The sequence below is a fragment of the Hylobates moloch genome, unplaced genomic scaffold (genome assembly GCF_009828535.3).
Source record: "Hylobates moloch isolate HMO894 unplaced genomic scaffold, HMol_V3 SCAFFOLD_22, whole genome shotgun sequence".
Lineage (NCBI taxonomy): Eukaryota > Metazoa > Chordata > Mammalia > Primates > Hylobatidae > Hylobates > Hylobates moloch.
Genome location: NW_026652297.1, coordinates 224172 through 247199, shown reverse-complemented (window position 1 = coordinate 247199; position 23028 = coordinate 224172). Strand labels below are relative to the sequence as shown.

The following is a 23028-nucleotide window of genomic DNA, read 5'->3' as shown; positions in this document are numbered from 1 at the left end:
GCAGTGGCGCGATCTCGGCTCACTGCCAGCTCCGCCTCCCGGGTTCACGCCATTCTCCTGCCTCAGCCTCTCCGAGTAGCTGGGACTACAGGCGCCCGCCACCACGCCCGGCTAATTTTTGTATTTTTAGTAGAGACGGGGTTTCTCCATGTTGACCAGGCTGGTCTCAAACTCCTGACCTTGTGATCCGCCCGCCTCGGCCTCCCAAAGTGCTGGGATTACAAGCGTGAGCCACCGCGCCCGGCCAACTCTCATTTATTTATTTAGAGACGGAGTCTCACCCTGTCGCCCAGGCTGGAGTGCAGTGGCGTGATCTTGGCTTACTACAACCTCCACCTCCTGGGTTCAAGTGATTCTCCTGCCTCAGCCTCCTGAGTAGCTGGGATTACAGGCATGCGCCACCACGCTCAACTAATTTTTGTGGGTTTATGTTTGTTTGTTCGTTTGAGTAGAGACGAATTTTCGCCACATTGGCCAGGCTGGTCTCGAACTCCTGACCTCAAAGTGATCTGCCCACCTTGGCCTCCCAAAGTGCTGGGATGATGGGCATGAACCACTGCACCAACCAGAAAACTCTTATATTAGGTCATATGTCCTTATTTTTGTTTGGGAAATGCAGGCATTTCCAATGCCACCAGCAATTGCTAGGCATCATGGGTGGCATAGACCCCAGGCTCTTATTAACCTATTGGAGGGTTAGAACAAACACACTTCAACAGGGACCCATTCACAAAGCTACCCCTGGAAATATTCCTGAGCTTTTTGCCACAAATCTCTGCCCACTCTCCCTCATAGACGTGTTCCCTGCTTCCCCTTACACACCTCCTCCTCGGCCCTATTCCTATGCTCCCCTGAATTCGGATCCTCGGCTGCAAGTGCCAGAAAACTCCCCTCATAATGGCTTCTACAATAAGGAAAATACATGATCGTATTTCATCCAATTTAGACACCATTGATATTAAGAAGCACTGCTGCTTCATGTACTTGGTTGATTGATTGATTGATGGATTGATTTTTCAGAGACAGGGTCTTGCTATGTTGCTCAGGCTGGTCTTGAACTCCTGGGCTGAAGTCGTCCTCCAGCCTCGGCCTCCCAAAGTGCTGGGATTACAGGCAGGAACCACCATACTTCATGTACTTTAGAAAGAAAAAACACTGGCCGGGCACGGTGGCTCACGCCTGTAATCCCAGCACTTTGGGAGGCTGAGGCCGGTGGATCACGAGGTCAGGAGTTCAAGGCCAGACTGGCCAACATGGTGAAACCCTGTCTTTACTAAAAATACAACAATTAGCTGGGCATGGTGGCAGGCGCCTGTAATCCCAGCTATTCAGGAGGCTGAGGCAGGAGAATTGCTTGAAGCCGGGAGGCAGAGGTTGCAGTGAGCCGAGATCCCGCCACTGCACTCCAGCCTGGATAACAGAGCAAGACTCCATCTGAAAAAAAAAAAAAGAGAAAGAAAAAACACTAAAACTGCTGATTAAAGTGACGATGACTTCTTATCACTTAGAATTTTTTTTAGAATTTTTATTTTACACTTACTGAAAAGGCTCTCTTAGACTTACTACTTTTGTACTTATGTAACAAGGAAAACATGGGTGAAATAAACTGGTTAAGGTTCTCCTAAAACTTTACCCCATTCAGAGTCTGATTCTTGGATCACTTTTCAACTCCCAGCTGTCAATATCTGTTTTTCCACACAGAATCAGCATCTGGGCCATCTTACAAGTACTGGTGATACAGAACATTTCTTAAAAGTGCTCTACCAGGCTGGGCGCGGTGGCTAACACCTGTAATCCCAGCACTTTGGGAGGCCAAGGTGGGCAGATCACTTGAGGTCAGGAGTTCGAGACCAACCTGGCCAACATGGTGAAACCCCGTAGAGACGGTTTTAATAGAGATTAAAAATACAAAAAAATTAGCCTGGCATGGTGGCACACACCCGTAATCCCAGTTACTCGGGAGGCTGAAGCACAAGAGTTGCTTGAACCCAGGAAGCAGAGGTTGCAGTGAGCTGAGATTGCACCACTGCACTCCAGCCTGAGCGACAGAGTGAGACCCCGTCTCAAAAAAAAAAAAAAAAAAAAGTGGGCTGGGTGCGGTGGCTCACACCTATAATCCCAGCACTTTGGGATGCCGAGGTGGGCAGATCATCTAAGGTCAGGAGTTTGAAACCAGCCTGGCCAACATGGTGAAACCCCGTCTCTACTAAAAGTACAAAAACTAGCCAGGCGTGGTCGTGGGCGCCTGTAGTCCCAGCTACTCAGGAGGCTGAGGCAGGAGAATCGCTGGAACCCAGGAGGTAGAGATTGCGGTGAGCCGAGATCGTGCCCCTGCACTCTAGCCTGGGCCACAGAGCGAGACTGTCTCAAAAAAAAAAAAAAAGTGCTCTACCAAATTATCTATTGCTGCATAAAAGATTACCCCAAATAGGCTGGGCGCGGTGGCTCACGCCCGTAATCCCAGCACTTTGGGAGGCCGAGGCCGGCGGATCACCTGAGGTTGGGAGTTCAAGACCACCCTGACCAACATGGAGAAACCCCGTCTCTACTAAAAATACAAAATTAGCCGGATGTGGTGGCACATGCCTGTAATCCCAGCTGCTCAGGAGGCTGAGACAGGAGAATTACTTGAACCCAGGAGGCAGAGTTTGCGGTGAGCCAGAGATCACGCCATTGCACTCCAGCCTGGGCAACAAGAGCGAAACTCCATCTCAAAAAAAAAAAAAAAAAAGATTACCCCAAATCTTAGCAGCTTTAATCAATCAACATTTTATATTGTACTTTCTGTGGGTCAGGACTCTGGGTATGGCTTAACTGGGTGGTTCTGGCTCCTGGTCTCTTATGAGGCTGCACTCAAGCTGTCCTCTGGGGGCTGCAGGCATGTGGGACTGGAGAGCCCACTTTCAAGTTCACTCACATGGCTGTGCACAGACCTCGGTTCCTAGCTGGCTACTGGCTAGAGACCACCTCAGGGCCTCACCACATGGGCCTCCCTATAGGCCTCCTAACTGTCTTTATGACATGGCCCTGGCTTCCCACCCCCACAGCAAATGATCCAAGAGAAAGCACCAGTAAACATTCAAGACAGAAGCCACAGTTTTTTGTTTTTGTTTTTGTTTTTGTTTTGAGATGGAGTCTTGCTCTGTCGCCCAACCAAGAGTGCAATAGCTAAATCTCAGCTCACTGCAAACTCCGCCTCCCAGGTTCAAGCAATTCTCCCACCTCAGCCACCCAAGTAGCTGGGATTACAGGCACCCGCCATCATGCCTGTCTAATCCGTCTAAATTTTGTATCTTTGGAGAGAGGGGGTTTCACCATGTTGGCCAGGCTGGTCTTGAACTCCTGACCTCAGGTGATCTGCCTGCCTCGGCCTCCCAAAGTGCTGGGATTACAGGCATGCCCCACCATGCCTGGCTAATTTTGTATTTTTAGTAGAGACGGGGTTTCACCACGTTGGCTAGGCTGGTCTTGAACTCCTGACCTCAGGTGATCCACTCGCCTCGGCCTCCCAAAGTGCTGGGATTACAGGTGTGAGCCACCGTGCCCGGCAGCCATAGTCTTTTTATAACCTAATAGCAGAAGCGACATCACAGAATTTATTTATTTTTTTTTCAGACAGGGTCTTACTCTTGCCAGGCTGAAGTGCAGTGGCACAATCTCGGCTCACTGCAGGCTCGACCTCCTGGGCTCTAGTGATTCTCCTTCCTCGGCTTCCTGAGTAGCTGGGACTACAGGTGTGTGCCACCATGCCTGGCTAATTTTTTTAGTTTTCTGTAGAGACGAGGTCTCCCTATGTTGCCCAGGCTGGTCTCTAAAATTCCATTTAAGAATGGACACGTGGCATGATTTGGCCTATGAGACATAAGGGGATGTTTTGTGGGGAGCTTCTAAAAAGATTTCACAGAGGCTGAAAGAGAAACAGTTTTTCTTGGCCTCTGAATGTCATTGTCTGCCTGTGGTGTCTGAAACTGCAGCATCTACCTTGTGACTTTGAGGGAAGTCAGGATACAAGGACAAAAATCCAGAGGATAAGCATGGCAGAAAAAAGAGAAAGAAATGTGGTGGAATATTTTGAGTGGAAACCTATTCAGCAATAACAATGAGCCGGGCACGAGCTCACGCCTGGAATCTAACGCTTTGAGAAGCTGAGGCAGGTGGATTGCTTGAGCCTAAGAGTTTGAGACTAGCCTGGGCAACATAGCGAGACCCTGTATCTAAAAAAAAAAAAAAAAAAAGAGGCCGGGTGCGGTGGCTCACGCCTGTAATCCCAGCACTTTGGGAGGCCGAGGCAGGCAGACCACAAGGTCAGGAGATCAAGACCATCCTGGCTAACATGGGGAGACCCCATCTCTACTAAAAATACAAAAAAATTAGCCGGGCGTGGCGGCAGGCACCTGTAGTCCCAGCTACTTGGGAGGCTGAGGCAGGAGAATGGCGTGAACCCAGGAGGTGGAGCTTGCAGTGAGCCGAGATCGCTCCACTGCACTCCAGCCTGGGTGACAGAGCGAGACTCCATCTCGAAAAAAAAAAACTATTGATACAATAAAATGCGCGAATCTCAAAACCATTGTCTGAAGCCAAAGGGCCGGACACAGAAGAGTACATACAATATTTTGCCTAGAATATGCAAAACTGATCTAGAGATAAACATCAGATTACCTGTAGCAGGAGGTGGCCGGGGGTGGGGGGGACTGACTGCCTATGGACAGGAGGGGACTTGCTGCATGATGTCAATATTCCACATCTTGATTGGAATGGTGGTGACCAGGTAAACACTTGTCAAAATTCATCAAACTGTAATTTTAAAATCTGTGCATCCTGGCCAGGTACAGTGGCTCATGCCCCATAATCCCAGCACTTTGGGATGCCCAGGCAGGCAGGTATCTTGAGTCCAGGAGTTCGAGACCAACCTGGACAACATGGTGACACCCTGTCTCTACAAAAACCACAAAAATTAGCTAGACATGATGGTGCATGCCTGTAGTCCCAGCTACTCAGGAGGATGAGGTGGGAGGATCACCTCAGCCTGAGGAGGTCAATTCTGCAGTAAGCTGTGATTGTGCTACTGCACTCGAGCCTGGGTGACAGAGGGAGACACTGTCTTAATAAATAAATAAACAATAAAATAAAATCTGTGCATCCTACTGCATATAAATTGTATCTCAATAAAGCTGACGAAAGAAGGAAAGAAAAAGAAACAAGAAACAAAGAAGTACAGAAGTAACCTAGGTCCTTCATAACACTGTTGAGCCACTGACTTCACCAACAGCCTTGGGACTTCTTGTTTTGTGACATCATAAATGCTGTATAAGCCATTTTTAAGTTGGGTCTCTCATAGCTGGAAGCCCAAAACATCTTTATGTCAAGGGGGAGGAGAGGCATCCAGAACCAGCCTGGGGAAGTGGGTTTTGAGGAGCAGCTGAGAAGGCAAGAGACTCTGAAGCGCGCTTGATCCGGTGGGGTCTGCTCCCTGCTCCACCATCAGGCCCAGTATAGCTGGGGATTTCTTCCCACAGTTTCCCCACCTTCCCCAGCCCATCTGTGAAATGGAGACCCTGGTAATCAAAGGACCTAGTCTTAGGCTTCTGGAGAGGGCTGATGCAGAGACAATGCCTGAAAGCTCTTAGCACAGAGCCTGGCACAGACGGAAGTTCAATGTGGTGTACCTCCCCTGGCCCTGGCAAGGATGACCTGAGCCTGAACCAAGCAGGGGCAGGCAGAGAGGAGGGAGCAGAACTTAGAAACCTTTGGGACTGTAAATGATCAATAACACCAAGCACTCGGGCATGGGTGACAATGTGGATGGGATCACTTCTCAGGCTTTTGGCAAAGATTACATGCAGGATCTGTTTTCATCACCGGGTAGGTGCCGGTAAAAGGAGAGAAGAGACACAGTAGGAGAAACAGGTTTGGGGGGTGAAAAAAGTGTAAGTTTGAGGTAGCTGTGAGCAGTGTGGAGTAGTGGACAAGAGCAAGCGTTCTGCCACCCACTAGCTATGTGATCTGGGTCAAACCACCACCTTTCTCGGAGCCTCAGTATCCTAATCTGTAAAATGGGAATTCTAAAAATACTTAGCTCATTGGGTTGCTATAAAGATTAGATGAGATCGAGCACAGTGGCTCATGTCTGTAATCCCAGCACTTTGGGAGGCTGAGGCCGGTGGATCACAAGTTCAGGAATTTGGGACCAGCCTGACAAACATGGTGAAACCCTGTTTCTACTAAAAGTACAAAAATTAGCTGAGCGTGGTTGTGCACATCTTTAATCCCAGCTACTCAGGAGGTTGAGGCAGGAGAATCACTCGAACCCGGGAGGCAGAGGTTGCAGTGAGCTGAGATCAGCCACTGCACTCCAGCCTGGGCGACAGAGCGAGACTCCGTCTCAAAACAAAACAAAACTTTAGATGAAACATAACAAAAAGAAAAAACAAGATTAGATGAAACAATATATTGGCAGTGCTTAGCATAGTGCCTGGCACATAGCAGGTACTCCTTAAACGGTGATAATAAGGTCATCATCCCTTCATCCCTTCACAGCCTGCATCTTTGGGTTAGGCCTAGGAGGGCAGCCTCCTGCTGAACCTCTGCACGAGAATACCAAACTCAGCGTGGGGCTTTTTGGGCTTTCAGCTTACTCTCTCCTGCCTCAAACAGGATGATCCCCTGTGAAAGATTTCTTCTCCTTTCCTTTTTCCTTGACCCCTTCCCTTCCTCCCTTTTCAGTCTCGTCTCTGCCCTGCCTCTAACAGGAAGCCTTCCTTGACTACTGTCTCTCCATTCTCTGCCAACCTCCCCACTGCCTCCGTGTAGGTTCTGGCCTTCCAGCCCAGAGCTCTATCCACCCCACTCCATTGCCCATGCCCCCAGTACAAACCATGGGCTTTCTCCGTGCCAGCTCAAGGGAGGCCTGAACCCATGGGGACGCCTGCCTGCAAAGGGAAGGATGCCGCCGTCCACCGCAGCACCACCACAGCTCCGTGGACCCGCTGGGAAAGGGGTGGGGCTGGCGAGGAGGAGGCCACCTGCCAGAGTGGCAGCAGACAGGCCAGCTAAATCCTTGACCTATGATTTAAGGGGTCGGGCATAGTTCAATAGAACACTCCAGGCTGAGTCCCAGCTCATTCACACAGGTCAGAGGGATGAGGGGCAAGGCGGAGAGGAGGGCCGTCTCCTCCGAGGGCCCTTGGCTTCCTCTCTAGCCTTCTGGGGCATAATCCAACCTGAAAACCACAAAAACCCTGAAAACCACCAGCTCCATTCCCATCAGCGTAGATGCTCCCTCTGAGAGGCCGGGGGAGGAGGGCGGGGCCGGGAGGGGGTGGGCAGCAGGGCAGGAAGGTGGAGATCTAGGCAGGCACAGCGCCTGGCACACAGCGAGGGCGGGAAAGGCTCCTCCCTCTGCTAACCGCGGAGCTCTTTGTTAGGTCCCGAGACGCAGCGGAGCTGCCTGGCTTCCAGGTCGGCCGTCGTCTCTGCTCCCCTCCTTTTCCCTTGGAATTTGCCCTCAGACCTGGACCCTACCAGGGAACAGCGGGATTGTCCACGTGCAAACCGAGAGAGGTTTTGCCATAAATTCTAGTCCGGCCCCGGGAGGAGGGCCACGCCTGGGCCCCACTCCCCATCACCCGCCCGCCTCCCAGACCCCCGGCCCAGGGCCTCCCCAAGCCGTGCCCCGGGCTGCCCCTGGGAGCGCTATGCAAATGAGATGCAAAGTAGGCTGAGGCAGCCGCGAAGATTGGCTGCCGCAAAGGCTCAGTCCGCCCAATCCCCGGCCGCCCGCCAGCCTGGGCGCCCCCGGCCCGGGGCCCGGTCCCGCCCGTAAATCAGCTCCGTCAGCGTTAATGGCTCCTGACTAATTGCCTGGACTTGGGCTCCGGGCTCGGGTCGCCAGCATTAAAATTCAATCAGGCCTAGCGCTGAGCTATTAAATATTCATTGGGAGAGCTTCCCGAAATCGGGCTGGGGGATGGGACGGACTGGGTTGGAGGGACTACCCTAATCCTCAGCTCCAGAGGAGGTGCCGCTCCTCCCCAGCGCGCTCTCAGCTTCTGCAGCGGCTGCCGAGCTTCCATTCGGCTGGGCCTGATTTCTCTCTGGAAGTCCCTGCGCCCTCTCTAGAGACTTTTGGGAGACTGAGCTGCCCTGCAGAAGGAATGTTAAGTTATGCCAAGCGGGCTGTGTCTCCTCCACGCCTGGTCACCTCGCCGCACGACCCTTTACCCAGTGCCCACCATGAGCTCCTATTCATGCTGGAACCTTAGGTCCCACCGGGAGTGGAAGAGCTCCAGGGCACAGAAGGCTTAGTCTTTAGGAGAGCCCCTACTTCCCTGGCCCTGCTGCCGGGTTTTTATGAAGCTACACTGGCCATCCTCAGCGTGGCTAGAGAGAGCATCAGTCCGGGCAGCACTGGGTCTGTGCTGGAAGGGAGGAGTGGGCTTTGTACAGTCCCCCCCTCCTCTTCCCTGCCCTCAGGAATGCAGCCTGTCCAAGCTCCTGAGCCCCTGGCCTGATGCTGAGCAGGCTGCCTGGAAGTTCTCAAAGAGGGTACCAAGGGGGAGGGGGCTGGGCCTGAGGGGGCCCTTGGGAGTGTCAGGGACTTAAGCAGAAAGTGCATCCTCCACCCACACACACACACACACAATAGCCAGAGGGTTATGAAGAGGGCTTAGCAGATGTGATGACAGCCATGGCTCAAGGACTGGGTGAGCCACTCAAATAAAGACCAAGAGTTTTTCTAGACCCTCTATGATGTATTGACACATCTCTTCACGTGGCAGCTCTAGTCCTCAGACAAGGAGGTATTTGGGTTGGCAGGAAGAGAAAGTCTTGGGAAGTGTGCTGGGAGAGACTCGTTTCCCTCCTCTTGTTTTTCAGCGACTCCTCAGGAGCGAACCACCTGTTCACAGGGCTTGTCCCCTGCCCTTTGGACTGCTCCCTCCTCCTAGTGCCTGAGGATGGTGCAAGGAATTAACCCTGTGGGGTATGGGGGGGAGGAGGCTCTGACTGCCAGAGCCGCAGAGCACTCGCAGACGCTGCAGGGGAGGGGTGGAGGCTGAGGGTACCGGTCTCTACAAGGCCAGAAGCCATCAGGACTCCAAGAGGGTTGTAAATTCAGGGAATACTGTTTTGATGGACACTGGAAGGAACTTCTTGGTCGGCTATCTCTGAGGGCATCAACCCTTGGCCGTGCAGGAAGCCTGGAATTCCTGCCTGAGGACCCCTACTCCCCCAGGGCGTAGATGATGATCTTCTTACAGCAAGTGGGGTCCAAGAAGCACCCTCTCTCCAGAAACCAGGCAGGCCCCAGGGCAGAATGCGTCTGGCAGCGATTAGGAGGAGAGCTGGGGCTGGGAGGCCTCAGACTTCAGCAGGTCAGGAGTGACCCCAGCCAAGTGTCCGATTCCAAAGCCAAACGTCACAGGCAATCCGGGATTCCAAACTCACCCCACGTGTGGTTCCCATTAGGGCTGGCTGGGGTCTTCCTGAAGGCCAGGCCAGATTCCTGAGCCCCTCCCCCAGGACAACCCCTCCCTCTGCAGGCAGTTTGGAATGTCTTACTAGCCCCGTGGGGTGGCCTGCCAGCACCCACCCTTGGGGATTTCCAGGGGTATCCAACTCTAAATAGGCCTCTCCACCCACTAGATGATGATGTTTTGCAATCCCTCAGAGGGGACAAAGGGACAGGAGACTTTAAACCTTTAACTTCCCAGGGTGGGCTAATCCCTGAAGATCCCTACAGTGCGCCTGGGGAGTCTTCCCTATCTCCTGGTCAGCCACTTTTGTTCAGGCCTCAGCCCCTCTCGCCTGGACAACTGCAACTGCCCCCACTGACCTTCTGCTACCAGTCCATTCCTCCACACTGCCCCTGAGCGAGTGTCCTAAAACAGGCCTGTTATTCAGATTATTTCCCTCCTTGCAAGACTTCCAATAGCTTTCCAGCAACTCTGAAGCCATTGAAGACTGGTGGCCAGTGGGCCAAATCTAGTCCCATTATGTTTGTGTCCTGTGTAGTTAAGGCACTCACATAATTAAACTTTTTTTAAAATCGTTGTCAAGATTTAAAAGCCAGGAGGCAACACAAAAATCTACATTTATTAAAAAAAATTTTTTTGGCTGGTCATAGTGACTCACGCCTGTAATCTGAGCACTTTGGGAGGCCAAGGTGGGCAGATAACTTGAGCCCAGGAATTTGAGACCAGCCTGAGCAACACGGCGAAACCGCGTCTCTACAAAAAAAAAAAAAAAAAAAAGAAAACAACAACAAAAATACATAGCCAGGTGTGGTGGTGCGTGCCTGTAGTCCCAGCTACTCAGGAGACTAAGGTGGGAGGATCGCTTGAGCACAGCAGGCAGAAGCTGCAGTAAGCTGAGTGGCGTGGTGCCATTGTACTCCAGCCTGGGTGACAGAGTGAAACCCTGTTTCAAAAAAAAAAAAAAAAAAATTTAAGGCGGAGTCTTGCTTTGTCCCCCAGGCTGGAGTGCTGTGGTGCAATCATAGCTCACTGCAGCCTTAATTCCTGGGCCCAAATGATCCTCCCGCTTCAGCCTCCTGAGTAGCTGAGATTACAGGCTCCAGGCACTGCACATGGCTCTATTTTTAAATTTTCTTGAAAACACTGGCAACATGTTTGCATTCCTGGATGGCAACAACTGGCTGGGGCTGAGTAACAACTGTGGCCTTTAGGAGGGATCCCTGGGGCTTACCTATGCACCATTGAGGGAATTCTAGAAACCTCGCCAATCCCTATTGTCTCCCAGGTGTGAGGCCCAGATGAGTGAATAGCCTTTTTATCACTTAGGCTGGCCCTTGCCTTTTCATTCTACTTCTTGTCAGCTTCATGTCTTTGGCCATTTTTGTTCCTATCCACCGCTTCCTGCATATGCTTCAACTTGTTATAACACACTCAAGTCGAAATTCCTTGACCTGGTATTTGTGTCCCTCAGACTCCCTTCACACATGGTTCCCCTCCATATCCCAGTCAACCGCTCCCCTCCAACACTCTTCCTGCAGGTACATCACACTTGCCATGCTTCCCCAGGCTGCAGCTGGACTTTCACACTCCCATCTTTGCATACACTGCTCCTTCTTCCTGGAGCACCATTTCTCTTCCTTCTCTGGTGAACTTTTAAACTTTTTTTAGAGATGGAGTCTCAGTCTGTCACCCAGGCTGGAGTGCAGTGGCACAATCATAGCTCACTGCAGCTTCCAGCTCCTGGGCTGAAGCAATCTTTCTGCCTCAGCCTCCAGAGTAGGTGGGACTACAGACATGTACCACCACAGCTGGCTAATATTTTAATTTTTTTTTTTTTTTTTTTTTTTTTTTTTGAGATGGTATCTCACTATGTTGCCTGGGCTGGTCCAGAACTTCAGGCCTCAAACAGTCCTCCCTGGGGCCGAGCCTTCCTGCCCTGGTGAACTTTTATTTTATTCCTCCCTCCAACCCCAGCCCAGAAGCCGCTGACTCTGGGGCATCCTCCTGACCCCTGCAGAAGTCAGTTACCCTCGGGTTGTCCAATGGTCCCTGTGATTCCAGAATTCTCACGATGTATCCCCTCCCTACAGTGACAGCCCCTCCAGGGTTTTGAGGAGGCCTGCTCTCGGCACCCCAAGGCTCACTGTGCTGAGGGGTCAGGCCATCAGACTAGTGGCAGTGACGGTTAGGGGAAGGAGATATAGTTCAGTCCTGCAGGAGCTGGCCTCTGAGACAAACACAGGTTTGTTGGAGTCAGCAAGGCTACAGGAGAGGGAGGCAGCAGGCACCTTCTGTGCCACAAGGTGAGGTTTTCTGGGTCCTGGGCAGCACGGCTGTCTGTCACCAGGGGACCGGGGTGAGTGGCTTCCTGTACCAGGGCAGTCAGATGCTCTCTGTTACCCTGTGAGGACTCTAGTGAGCAGAAATCCAGAAGAAAAAAAGAGCAGCAAAGCATCAGAACTCAGGGTGCCAGGCAAAAATGTTCTTATGAGAAAAATGCGACAGATTATTTGAGACTCTGATAGCCCTGAGGGTGATCCATAAACATTCCAGATCTCCTCCAATGCCCCCCAGCACTGTCATCAGACATCTTCACCCCCTGAAGCCCATGCTGCTGGAGACCCCAGGAAATGGCCTTGATACCAGCCTCCCATCCCCAGCCCACACTCCCTCTTCCCCCACAGTCCCTGCCGCCTCCGGGTTCGCAGCTCTGTCACAGCACCTTCCCAAGGCGAGGGTGAGGCCTGATGCCCCTGTCTCCCCAGGCCTAACCATTCTCCCACCCGCAGGTGTTGCTTCCCAGACTGTGGAATCAAATCCTCTGGATGCACCCGAGAAGCAGGTACTGGGTCCCCATTTTACAGGTGAGGACACGGCTCTGAGCGCTGCCCAAGGTTCCCCAGCCGACGATAACTCCAGCCCGCCGGGCCCGAAGAGCAGAGTCCTGCCTCCTCCCCACCGGCTTCAGGCTCGGGCCTGGGCTCTGCGCCTCCCTCCTACACACATCCCGGACGCGTCTGTCCAGATCCGAGATCCAGATCCACGCATCGGTATCCCGAGGCGGGCGTGAGCTACCCACCCGTGTGCACGCCGGCCGAGCGAGTGGCCGAGGGACACCCCCGTGCTTCCCAAGGCCTGGCTCCACGAGGAGCAGAACCCCAGCGGTGGGATTCCGTCTCGCAATGCTGTGTGGCTCCGACTAGGGCCCGTCCCCCACCAGAGATGCTGATGGGTGCTCTCGGTTCACCCCCGCACTCGCCCCAGGGGGGCTCGAGGGCCACCTGGAGCTCCCGCCCCTCGGTGGCCAGGGCTGCGCGTAAAAGGCGGACGTTCGGAAGCGGGGGCGCGGGGCCAGAGCGCGAGCCTCGGAGCCTCCCCCAGGCTGTGGGGGAAGAGGAGGGAGGAGGGAGCAGATGGCAGCAATTACGGCTCGGACCCTCCCCCGCCGTAGCCTGGGGCCGGAAGATCGGCTCGGCAGCTCGCTCCTGCGGGAGAGGCGGCGGCCTCGCCGGGAACCGATGGGGAGGGGGTCCGGGAGGGGCGGCTGTGGCCGCTGGGGCGCAGGCATCCCAGCTTCTAGGGGAGAGTGATGTGAGGGCCCGGTGGAGACACCTCCTTCTCCCGGGACGAGGGCCGAGAGATTCCCTTTGGGAAGGCCGAGTCTTCAGCCGCCCCCACCCCCAGAGTTGTTTCAGGCCAGGGCCGGCTGCAACCAGCTCCGGGCCTGCAGGTCCTCAAAGTTCTGAAGATTTTCAGGTCGAGCCAGTGGCCCAGGCTAGGGAGAGGGGAGCTGTACGGTTGTGCAGGTTGTGACCTATACAAGGTGGGAGGCGTGGTTGTGGGTGAATGGGATTCCAAGCTGGGCCTTGGCAGGTGCTAACTCGTTCTGAAGGAGGGCAGGGGGCACCGTTTCTCACAAAGGTCTCAGATGAGCCAGCCTGGCCTGCCCTTGATTGAGGGCTGCTGAGGGTGGACACAGTGGGAGAGCAAATGGCTAGGGTTGGCCCCTGTGGGTGAGGGCCAGGGCCAAAGAGGACAGGGGGACTCTCCTGGCCCAGAGTAGAAACAACAGGATCAACTGGGCTCCCTGGGCCTTTCCTTCTTCTTTAATTCCTCTCCCACCCTCACTCTGAATCTTGTTCCTCTGTCTCTAACATAGTTCCTAAAACAGCCCCTGCCCCTGCCCCTGCTCCCACTCGACTGCCCAAGCTCCTGTTACTTCCCTGCACAATCGAAAAGACTCCTGTCCGCTCTTCCAGGGTCCCCAACAATCGGTTCACACTGCAGGCAAAGAGACCTTTAAAAATACAAATCAGGAAAACACCAGGGCATGTGCCTCCTCGCTTAACAGCCACCCACAGCTTCCCTGCGAAGGAAGCCCCTACCTGCACAGACAGACCTCTCTTCCTATCCTTCTCCCCACTGCCCAGACGCTGCTTACACTGGCTGCCTTTCTGTTCATTGAACTTGACAAGCTTTCCCCCACCTCTGGCCTTGGCTTTGCTGGTGCTTTTCCTGGATCGCTCTGCCCAGATCCTTCCCAGGAACGTCACCTTGCCATCATCCCTGACCACAATAATAAAGCAGCCCCATCTGCCCGATCCAGTCTGTCACTTAACCTTATATATTTCTTCCACAGGACTCACCACATTCTGTAATTATCTTTCTTATTCACTTGGTTTGTGGTCTGTTTCACTTACCAGAATGTCAGCTTCATGAACGCAGGGAACTTGTCTTTCTTGTTCTCTAGCACAAAGGCTGGTGCAAACCAAGAAGCACTCAATACATGCTCCATACATTCCAGGAAAGGAGTCCCTGGGACCAAATTGGATGCTAGTTCATCTGGTCACCTCCGAGGGGGCTTCTCTTTGGGTGGGGCCAGTTACAAACACCTGTACTCACCTGGTACACACCTAGATGCCTTGCACACACAGGCAGACCCATGGCTTACTAGAACAATAATCTTGGCTGACAGCTAATCAGCTGACTGTGCCAGACATCATTCTAAGTCCTTTACATAGTTTAATTTAATTCATTCCATCCTCCTGTGAAGTAGACACTAATAGCCTCAGTTTACAAGCAGATATACCACACACACAGATCCACACCACAACACACAGGCAGCATAAGCATTGAATTCATTATTACTATCCAACAGATAGATGAGTGGGGTAAAGAAATCAGGGTGAGCCTGGGACATTTAATAACTACTGCGGGAAGATGGGAAGAACACCAGGGAAATCTCGGCATGGGGGTCAGGCACAGGGCCAACTGGGCAAGTGGTAGAAGAGGAAGTTGAGCCTCAGCCCACGCCCATATTCTGGGTCCCCACAGCACTTGGAGTGGTGCAGAGGGTGGTTCCTGGTTCAGTTCTGCTACCCACCGGAGGGGTGGTCTTGCCCACCATTTACCCTCTTGAGAGCGACAATTAACCCTCTTGAGACCACATTAGCAAAGTGGTGGGGGAGACGTACATAATACCCGTCTCCCAGGGCCCCCACCAGGATCAAACTCCAAAATGCTCATGAAAGCCGTGTAGGGCTTGCTGATGAAAGAGTACAGCTTGCCAGCTGGGAAAACTGGGGTTGGAGCTATGCTTTGGCTCTTCTGGGACCACAGCTCACTGCTCTATGACCCTCCAGAGTGGGGGGCTGGTGGAGGGGCTGGGTCTCACCAACCATTGCCCCCTCTGTACCTGGCCTGGTGCTCATCTAGAACTCCATAGGTATTTGTGGAGTGAATGCCTGAGTGAGGGAAGGACCAGGGCATAGGTAAGAGGAAGAGGATGAATACATGAGCGAGAGGCAGAGTGAATGAAGCAGGGTCTGGAGACACCCTCTGCTTCTGAGCCTCAGTTTCTTTATCTGTGAAAGCCAGTGGTGGGGCTTGGCCCACTTCTGTCTCTGGGCTCCCGTGTGAATCAGATGAGAGGGGGCCACTCCATGGAAGCCCCTCCTTGCTATCTATGCAGGGCCCCCAGGGTGGACGAGGGGAGCTGAAGTGACCAGTGTTCCCCTCCCCCCATCCCTGTGCCCTGGAATTTATGGATTCCTCATTGTCCTGCACAAAGGCCTTCTTGAGGAGGGGGCAGGGTGAGCAAGGAGAGGGGAGAATTAGAAAGGCAGAAGCTGAGCAACAGCTAGCCACACCCAAGGCCCCATAAATCTGCCCAGGCCCCTGTAAGATGGACTCGCTTTGCCACACTTGAAGCAGCTTGCAGGGCTCCTGCTGCTGGGATCAGCTCACCTTCCTCACAGCTCTGGATCCTCAGCAAGATGGGGGGTGGAGGTGCGGGGGGCATGAAGACAAGACCTGGTGGTCAGGGAGGGGTGACTCACCTTGCTTTATACCTCTGACCTCAGAAAGTCCTTAATCTTGTTCCTGTGCTGCCCCTTGTAATTCTAGTCCACAGCTGTTGGTTCTGAGCTGAAAAATGAGATTTCTGTGGGTATTCTGAGTCTCTTTGTGGGAGGGGGCCTGAAGGCTCAGACTCTAAGAAAATGGCCTCTTCCCCCACGCTGGCCTCTGGGTAGTGGGTGGGAGGCTGAGGGTGGAATTGACAGATGGTGAGGTGTTAACAGATGACGGGAAACAAAATTACTCAGCTGCCATGTGTCTCCATCTTCCCCATGGAAGGGGATGGCCTTCAGACTGGAAACAATGACCTCAATCAGGAGGGTGTCAGAGGACAGGGAAAGAGTGAAACGACGGGGCATTAGGGCAGCATGAACAGGTGTACAAAAGACCTGACTCAGAATCCCATCCCTGCCACACACCAGCTGGGTGATCTTCAGCAGATCTCACAGAGTCTCTGTTTTCTCATCTGTAAGATGGGTCAATGAAAAACCCTGCCTTATCTTCCTCACTGGCTTTTATGAAGATTATATGGATTCTGTGTTTGAAAAATGGGCTTTAAAGACTTGCAAAGGTGTAAAGATGTAAGAGGTTATTTACTGGAAACTCTAAGTGCCGGCCCACTACTTGTTGACGGAATCATTTTAAAAACTTTTTTTTCCTTACAACAAAATAGAGTAGAGTAGAAAACATCACAGCGCTTTACAGTTTTAGGAAACGCTGCTTTTAGTTACATGTGCATTCATGTGTCCTGGGTCCAGAAGTAAATGTATTTACTGTGGATGACGGTCAAAAAAGTGAAATACTCGGAGTAGAGAATATTCTTCAGTGATATCTCCAGAAGGGAATGGTGGATGAATGGAAACTGATAACATGAAATATACCAGGCTAAACATAAATGTAAAAATTTTTGTAAACACAAATGTACACCGGCTCTGAGCAGCTCAGTGTAACTGCGGTTGGTGGTGATGGGTGGAAGGGCTTACTTAGGACTTAACTGGCTGCCCTTTTGGTGAGCAATGAAGCTGTCTCTGCTTTGTAAGATACCTTGGGCCTGATTCCTGAGAATGCTGTCCCTGAACGCCCACTAGGCAATCACCGTGGCTCCCTCGCCATGGCCCTGAGCTGTGCCACAGGGAATGGGTTATTCAGTGAGAACCTTGAATTCATGTACCCAGACCTCCCCTCCAGTCCACTAGGAGTGCAGAAGGATTTGCAACAGGTATGCTGTAGTGGTGGTCAGGACACCCCTGCCTGAACTTCACCCATGACCCTTGTCCTCACCCACACCCAAGGGGTCATAGTCCAGTGAGGACGAGCTGGTCAGAGTGGACCCTAAATCAATCCCAGACCTTCCTGGCTGGGGGCATGACCTGTGGCAGGTCACACAGGACCCCTAGAAGGGGCCAGAGCTGGGGTCAGAGGCCACCTCCTCCATTCTCTGCCCTGCTCTGCTGGGTCCCATCCTGCATCTAGTCCTTCAGCTAGGCTGGGCCATTTCCCCACTGACTGCTGGCTCCAGCTGTAACTGCCACCAAGCCTGGAGGCTGGGAGGAGAGGGGCTTCTGCTGGAAAAAGATCCCAGAAGAAAGGAAAGGGATGAGATGACACAATATTTGGTTCCCAAAGCAGACTCAAAAGTTTCCTGAGTTCCTTCTCTGTAGATTTGCCCCCGCAACGCCCCCCTGCCCCCCGCCCCCCGCCCCCTGCCCCACCACCTTCTCTTCTGATTGAATTCCGCAAGTCAAGACTCTGGGCAAAAATCCAGCCCAAAGGATTAGATGGCTGGAGATTATGCACGGCAGTCAGAGAGCAAGTTAGGGAGCAAGCAGTGTATGTTATCAGGGCTTAAGAGAGAGCATCGGAGGGAGAGGGAGATGGAAAGAGCCAGATGGCAAGATGAGAAAGATCAAGCTGAAGAAAAGGGGAAGACAGGCAGACAGAAAGAGGAGTACCAGCAGAAGACACTGAAGAGAGTGATTGAGAAATAGGAGCGGCAGGCAAAGGAACATCCTTGTGAACTCCTGTCAGACCCCAGCGGCTGAGAGGTCCAAAGGAGGGTAATCCATAAAGGGCCTTTGCTTTTAATCCTTAAGACCACAGCCTGAGACTGTGGAAGGCCCTGGCTGAAGTGTACCTGTATCATCCAGGAGCTATCCATTATTTTACACATTAACCAACAACTCCACGCCCCACTACCACAGTCATTTCTATCAACAAAGGCATACACAGAGAGGGTCAAGACCAGGCCTGGCCGGGCGCAGTGGCTCACGCTTGTAATCCCAGCACTTTGGGAGGCTGAGGCGGGCGGATCACGAGGTCAGGAGATCGAGACCACGGTGAAACCCCGTCTCTACTAAAAATACAAAAAAAAATTAGCCGGGCGTGGTGGCGGGCGCCTGTAGTCCCAGCTACTCGGAGAGGCTGAGGCAGGAGAATGGCGTGAACCCGGGAGGCGGAGCTTGCAGTGAGCCGAGATTGCGCCACTGCACTCCAGCCTGGGCGACAGAGCGAGACTCCGTCAAAAAAAAAAAAAAAAAAAAAAAAGACCAGGCCTGGGGAACTTGGCAGGGGCTGGGAAGGGATCCCTGTGGAGTCCTCTTGAGGAGGGAGGCCTGGACAGGGCACTTCAAGACAGGGCATCAATGCAGGTAGAAGGTAGAAGAATCCTCACACTTGGCCAGGCACCATGGCTCACACCTGTAATCACAGCACTTTGGGAGGCTGAGATGGGCGGATCACCTGAGGTCAGCAGTTCAAGACCAGCCTGGCCAACATGGTAAAACTATGTCTCTACTAAAAATACAAAAATTAGCCAGGTTTGGTGGCACATGCCTATAGTCCCACCTGCTCGAGAGGCTTAGACAGAAGAATCGCTTGAACCTTGGAGGCAGAGGTTGCAGTGAGCCAAGATGGCATCACTGCATCCAGCCTGGACTACAAGAATGAAACTCTGTCTCAAAAAAAAGAAAAAAAAAATACAAAAGTAAGCTGGATGTGGTGGCTCACGCCTGTAATCCCGGGCACTCGGGTGGCTGAGGCAGGAAAATCACTTGAACCTGGGAGGCAGAGGTTGCAGTGAACCAAGATCGTGCCACTGCACCGCAGCCTGGGCAACTAAGCAAGACTCCTTCTGAAAAAAAAAAAAAATCCTCACACTTGGGGTACCCATCCAGGTTGGCTAAAGCGGATCTACAGAAATAATCCCTTTCCTTTGAGCCAGAAGTGGAACCCCACCACGCTCCTGTGCATCTGCCCTGCCAAGACCCAGACACTGCACCTGACCCTAGAAACCTCAGCTACAGCCTCAAGCCTGTGGGGTGGGAATGCTCTTCCAATTCCTGCCCAGGCCTGCCACCTGCTGGCTGGCAGTGGCCTCGCAGTAACAAGACCCTTGCTGAGGCTGAGGTGATTGGTGCTAGAAGTAGCTTCTCTGGGCTTGGGGGAAAGAGGATTTGAAAAGCAAAATGTGAAATCCCCATTCACCTACCTACGTGTTCTTACGGTCTCTCTGCACAGGTTAAAGACTCTGTCCCTAGGCCGGGCGCGATGGCTCACCCTTGTAATCCCAGCACTTTGGGTGCCCAAGGCAGGCGGATCACGAGGTCAGGAGTTCAAGACCAGCCTGGCCAGCATGGTGAAACCCCGTCTCTACTAAAAATACAACAATTAGCTGGGCATATTTGCGTGCCTGTAGTCCCAGCTACTCAGGAGACTGAGGCAGGAGAATCACTTGAACCCGGGAGGCAGAGGATGCAGTGAACCGAGATTGGGCCACTGCATTTCAGCCTGGGTGACAGAGTGAGACTTCCTCTCAAAACAAACAAACAAACAAACAAAAATAAGATTCCTTGTCCCTGACCATCACTCCTGCATGATGCTGGGGGTGATCTTCAGGCCAGAGGAGAATCTGGCGGGGAACTCACATTTACTGAATGGCTGACAAGGTACTAGATGCAGGAGACACAGAGATAACCAAAGCGCTGGGATTACAGGTGTGAGCCACGGCACCTGGCCAAGAATGAGATTAATGATAACTAGTGTGAAAAACACAAGCGCTGAACTGTGTGCCTGACGCAGAGTAGTTTTCAATTAATAATGATTGAATGAATGAATTAGAGCTACCACCAAGGGATGATGAACTCTGTGTGCAGAGGAAAAGAAAGAAACAGGGAAATATTTCTGATTCTTTTATATATTTTTTCTATCATTACCAAGTAGTAATTATCTAGGTGGAAGATTCAAACATTATACAAGTTTGAAAAACAAACCCGCTGGGCGCGGTGGCTCACGCCTGTAATCCCAGCACTTTGGGAGGCTGAGGCGGGCGGATCACAAGGTCAGGAGATCGAGACCATCCTGGCTAACACGGTGAAACCCCGTCTCCACTAAAAATACAAAAAATTAGACGGGCGTGGTGGCGGGCGCCTGTAGTCCCAGCTGCTCGGGAGGCTGAGGCAGGAGAATTGCGTGAACCCGGGAGGCGGAGCTTGCAGTGAGTGGAGATCGCACCACTGAACTCCAGCCTGGGCGACAGAGCAAGACTCCATCTCAAAATAAACAAACAAAAAACCTTTTTCTTCATCCTTCTCTTATTCCTCCTCTTTAAGTTAACCATGTTTTAAAGAGCATCATTTTTTCTAGTGGTTCCCCATCTGGGCTGTACATTAGAATCACATGGAGAGATTTTTAAATTCCTGTTGCCCAGGTTGTGCCCCAGACCAACAGCCTCAGAATCTCCAGAGTGGGTTCCAGGTATCACTATTTCTAAAAAGTCCTTAAGTGATTACATTGTGCAGCCAATGTTAAGAATGACCATTCTGGCCGGGCACGGTGGCTCATGCCTGTAATCCCAGCACTTTAGGAGGACAAGGTGGGTGGATCACTTGAGCCCAGGAGTTACCAGCCTGGGCAACATAGCAAGACCCTGTCTCTAAAAAAACACAAAAATTAGCTGGGCATGCTGGCGCATGCCTGTAGTCCCAGCTACTCAGGAGGCTGAAGTGAGAGGATTGCTTGATCCCAGGGAGGTCAAGGCTGCAGTGAGCCATGATTGTGCCACTGTGCTCCAGCCTAGATGACAGAGCAAGACCCTGTCTCAAAAAAAAAAAAAAAAAAGAATAACCATTCCAGCTCTTTCTATGCATTTACAAAAAACATGTAAATAGCCAGTCTCTCTCACTCTCTCTCTCTCTCTCTCTCTCTCTCTCACACACACACACACACACACACACACACGTATGTTTTAGAGATGGGGTCTCACTATGTTGCCCAGGCTGGTCTTGAACTCCTGGCCTCAAGTGTGTGTGTATATATATGTATACAGTATAGTGCGTGCCTGTGTGTTTGTATGTGTGTGTGTCATTACATTTGGCTTTTTTTCCAACCACGAACAAGGTGGCTCAGAGAGATTTTCAGGACAAACCATGTAGATATTTATCTTCTTCTTGAAGATAAATGGAGGCATTGAATGGAGGCATAATCTACATGTGCCTCTAACCTTTCCTCTACTGATGAACATTTAAGTTGTTTCTAATTTTTTTTTACTATTACAAACAATGCTTCAAGGTATATTCAGTATGTCTTTTAAAATTTTATTTTATTATTTATTTGTATTTATTTATTTTGTAGAGACAGGGTCTCCGTGTGTTGCCCAGGCTGGTCTTGAACTCCTGGCCTCAAGCAATCCTCCTGCCTCAGCCTCCCACCAAGTGCTAGGATTACAGGCATGAATCACTATGCCAGGCCTACCCAGTCTATCTTTGCTCACATATGCAAGCACTGTTTTGAAAAAGATTTCTAAAAGCAGAATTTCTGGGTCAATGTGTATGTACATTTGTTATTTTGATAGATACTGTCAAAATGCTTTCCAAAAATATTTCACTAATTTACATTCCCCCCACAGTGTAAGCACTTAATATTATTAATGTTTAATTTTTACCAAACCGATGGGCCAAAAGCAATATTTCATTGTTATTTTAATTTGCCTTTTCCTGCCTCCTGTGAGGTTAAGCATCTTTTCATACATTTATTGAACATTTGTATTTCTTTTCTTTCTTTCTTTTTTTTTTTTTTGACACAGAGTTTTGCTCTTGTTGCCCAGGCTGGAGTGCAATGGCACGATCTCAGCTCACTGCAACCTCCGCCTCCTGGGTTCAAGTGATTCTCCTGCCTCAGCCTCCCGAGTAGCTGGGATTACAGGCATGCACCAGTACGCCTGGCTAATTTTGTATTTTTAATAGGGATAGGGTTTCTCCATGTTGGTCAGGCTGGTCTCAAACTCCCGGCCTCAGGTGATCTGCCCACCTCAGCCTCCCAAAGTGCTGGGATTACAGGTGTGAGCCACCGCGCCTGGCCTGGCCATTTGTATTTCTTTTATGAATTAATTGACCATGCTATTTGCCCATTTCCTATTGGGCTTTTTATTTTATTTATTTATTTTGGAATGGAGTCTTGCTCTGTTGCCCAGGCTGGAGTGCAGTGGTGTAATCTCAGCTCACTGCAACCTCCATCTTCCAGGCTCAAGCCAACCTCTCAGCCTCCTGAGTAGCTGGGACTACAGGCACAGGCCACCATGCCTGGCTAATTTTTTTTTTTTTTTTTTTGGTGGTATTTTTAATAGAGACAGAGTTTTGCCATGTTGCCCAGGTTGGTCTCTAACTCCTGGCCTCAAGTGATCTGCCTGCCTCAGCCTCCGAGAGTGTTGGGATTACAGCCGTGAGCCACCACATCTGTCTCCTATTGGGCTTTTTTGCAATTAATTAGGAATAGAGGAAATTCTATTTCCAATGATATGACTGGCTGGATTCTGGACTGATTTTTCAGCATAAGTCATGTAAAAATGCTGATTGAAATACGCAAATTATTTTAAAAGTGTAGATGAGCTGGTCAGGTAGCAAGAAAGTATTAGGTTAAAGTCTAAGGGAAGAGGCAGGAACTCAGGGAAACAGACAAAGGAACCCTTCTTTAGTGTGAGGATATTTGTCGAATTAGGCAAACTTGAACTTCAACTTTCACAGTCTCTATTTCTGATAGAACCAAGGTGAGGAATCTAATAGGAGATTCTCTAAAAAGCTGTGACTCCCAAGGATTCATCCTTCACGTAGATTGAACCTGAAATAAATCTATCCCACTGTCACATCCAGAGGACTTTAATGAAAGCTGCCTCGGTGCTGAGCTGATAGCGAGGCTGTATCTCTGA

The 23028-nt window shown here is 51.4% G+C and overlaps 1 protein-coding gene across 2 annotated transcripts in view; it reads right to left on the bottom strand.

Moving 5' to 3' along the window:
• Positions 1-23028, bottom strand: part of FIGNL2 (fidgetin like 2) — a 68890-nt gene that overhangs the window by 37149 nt on the left and 8713 nt on the right. Inside the window, exon 3 of one of the 2 annotated variants that reach the window (XR_009211719.1) lies at positions 10284-10416. The exons of the other annotated variant lie outside the window; for it this stretch is intronic. The gene's annotated coding sequence lies outside the window, so the exon portion shown is untranslated. Of the gene's footprint in view, positions 1-10283; positions 10417-23028 lie in introns of those variants that run through there. 2 annotated transcript variants of the gene reach the window in all.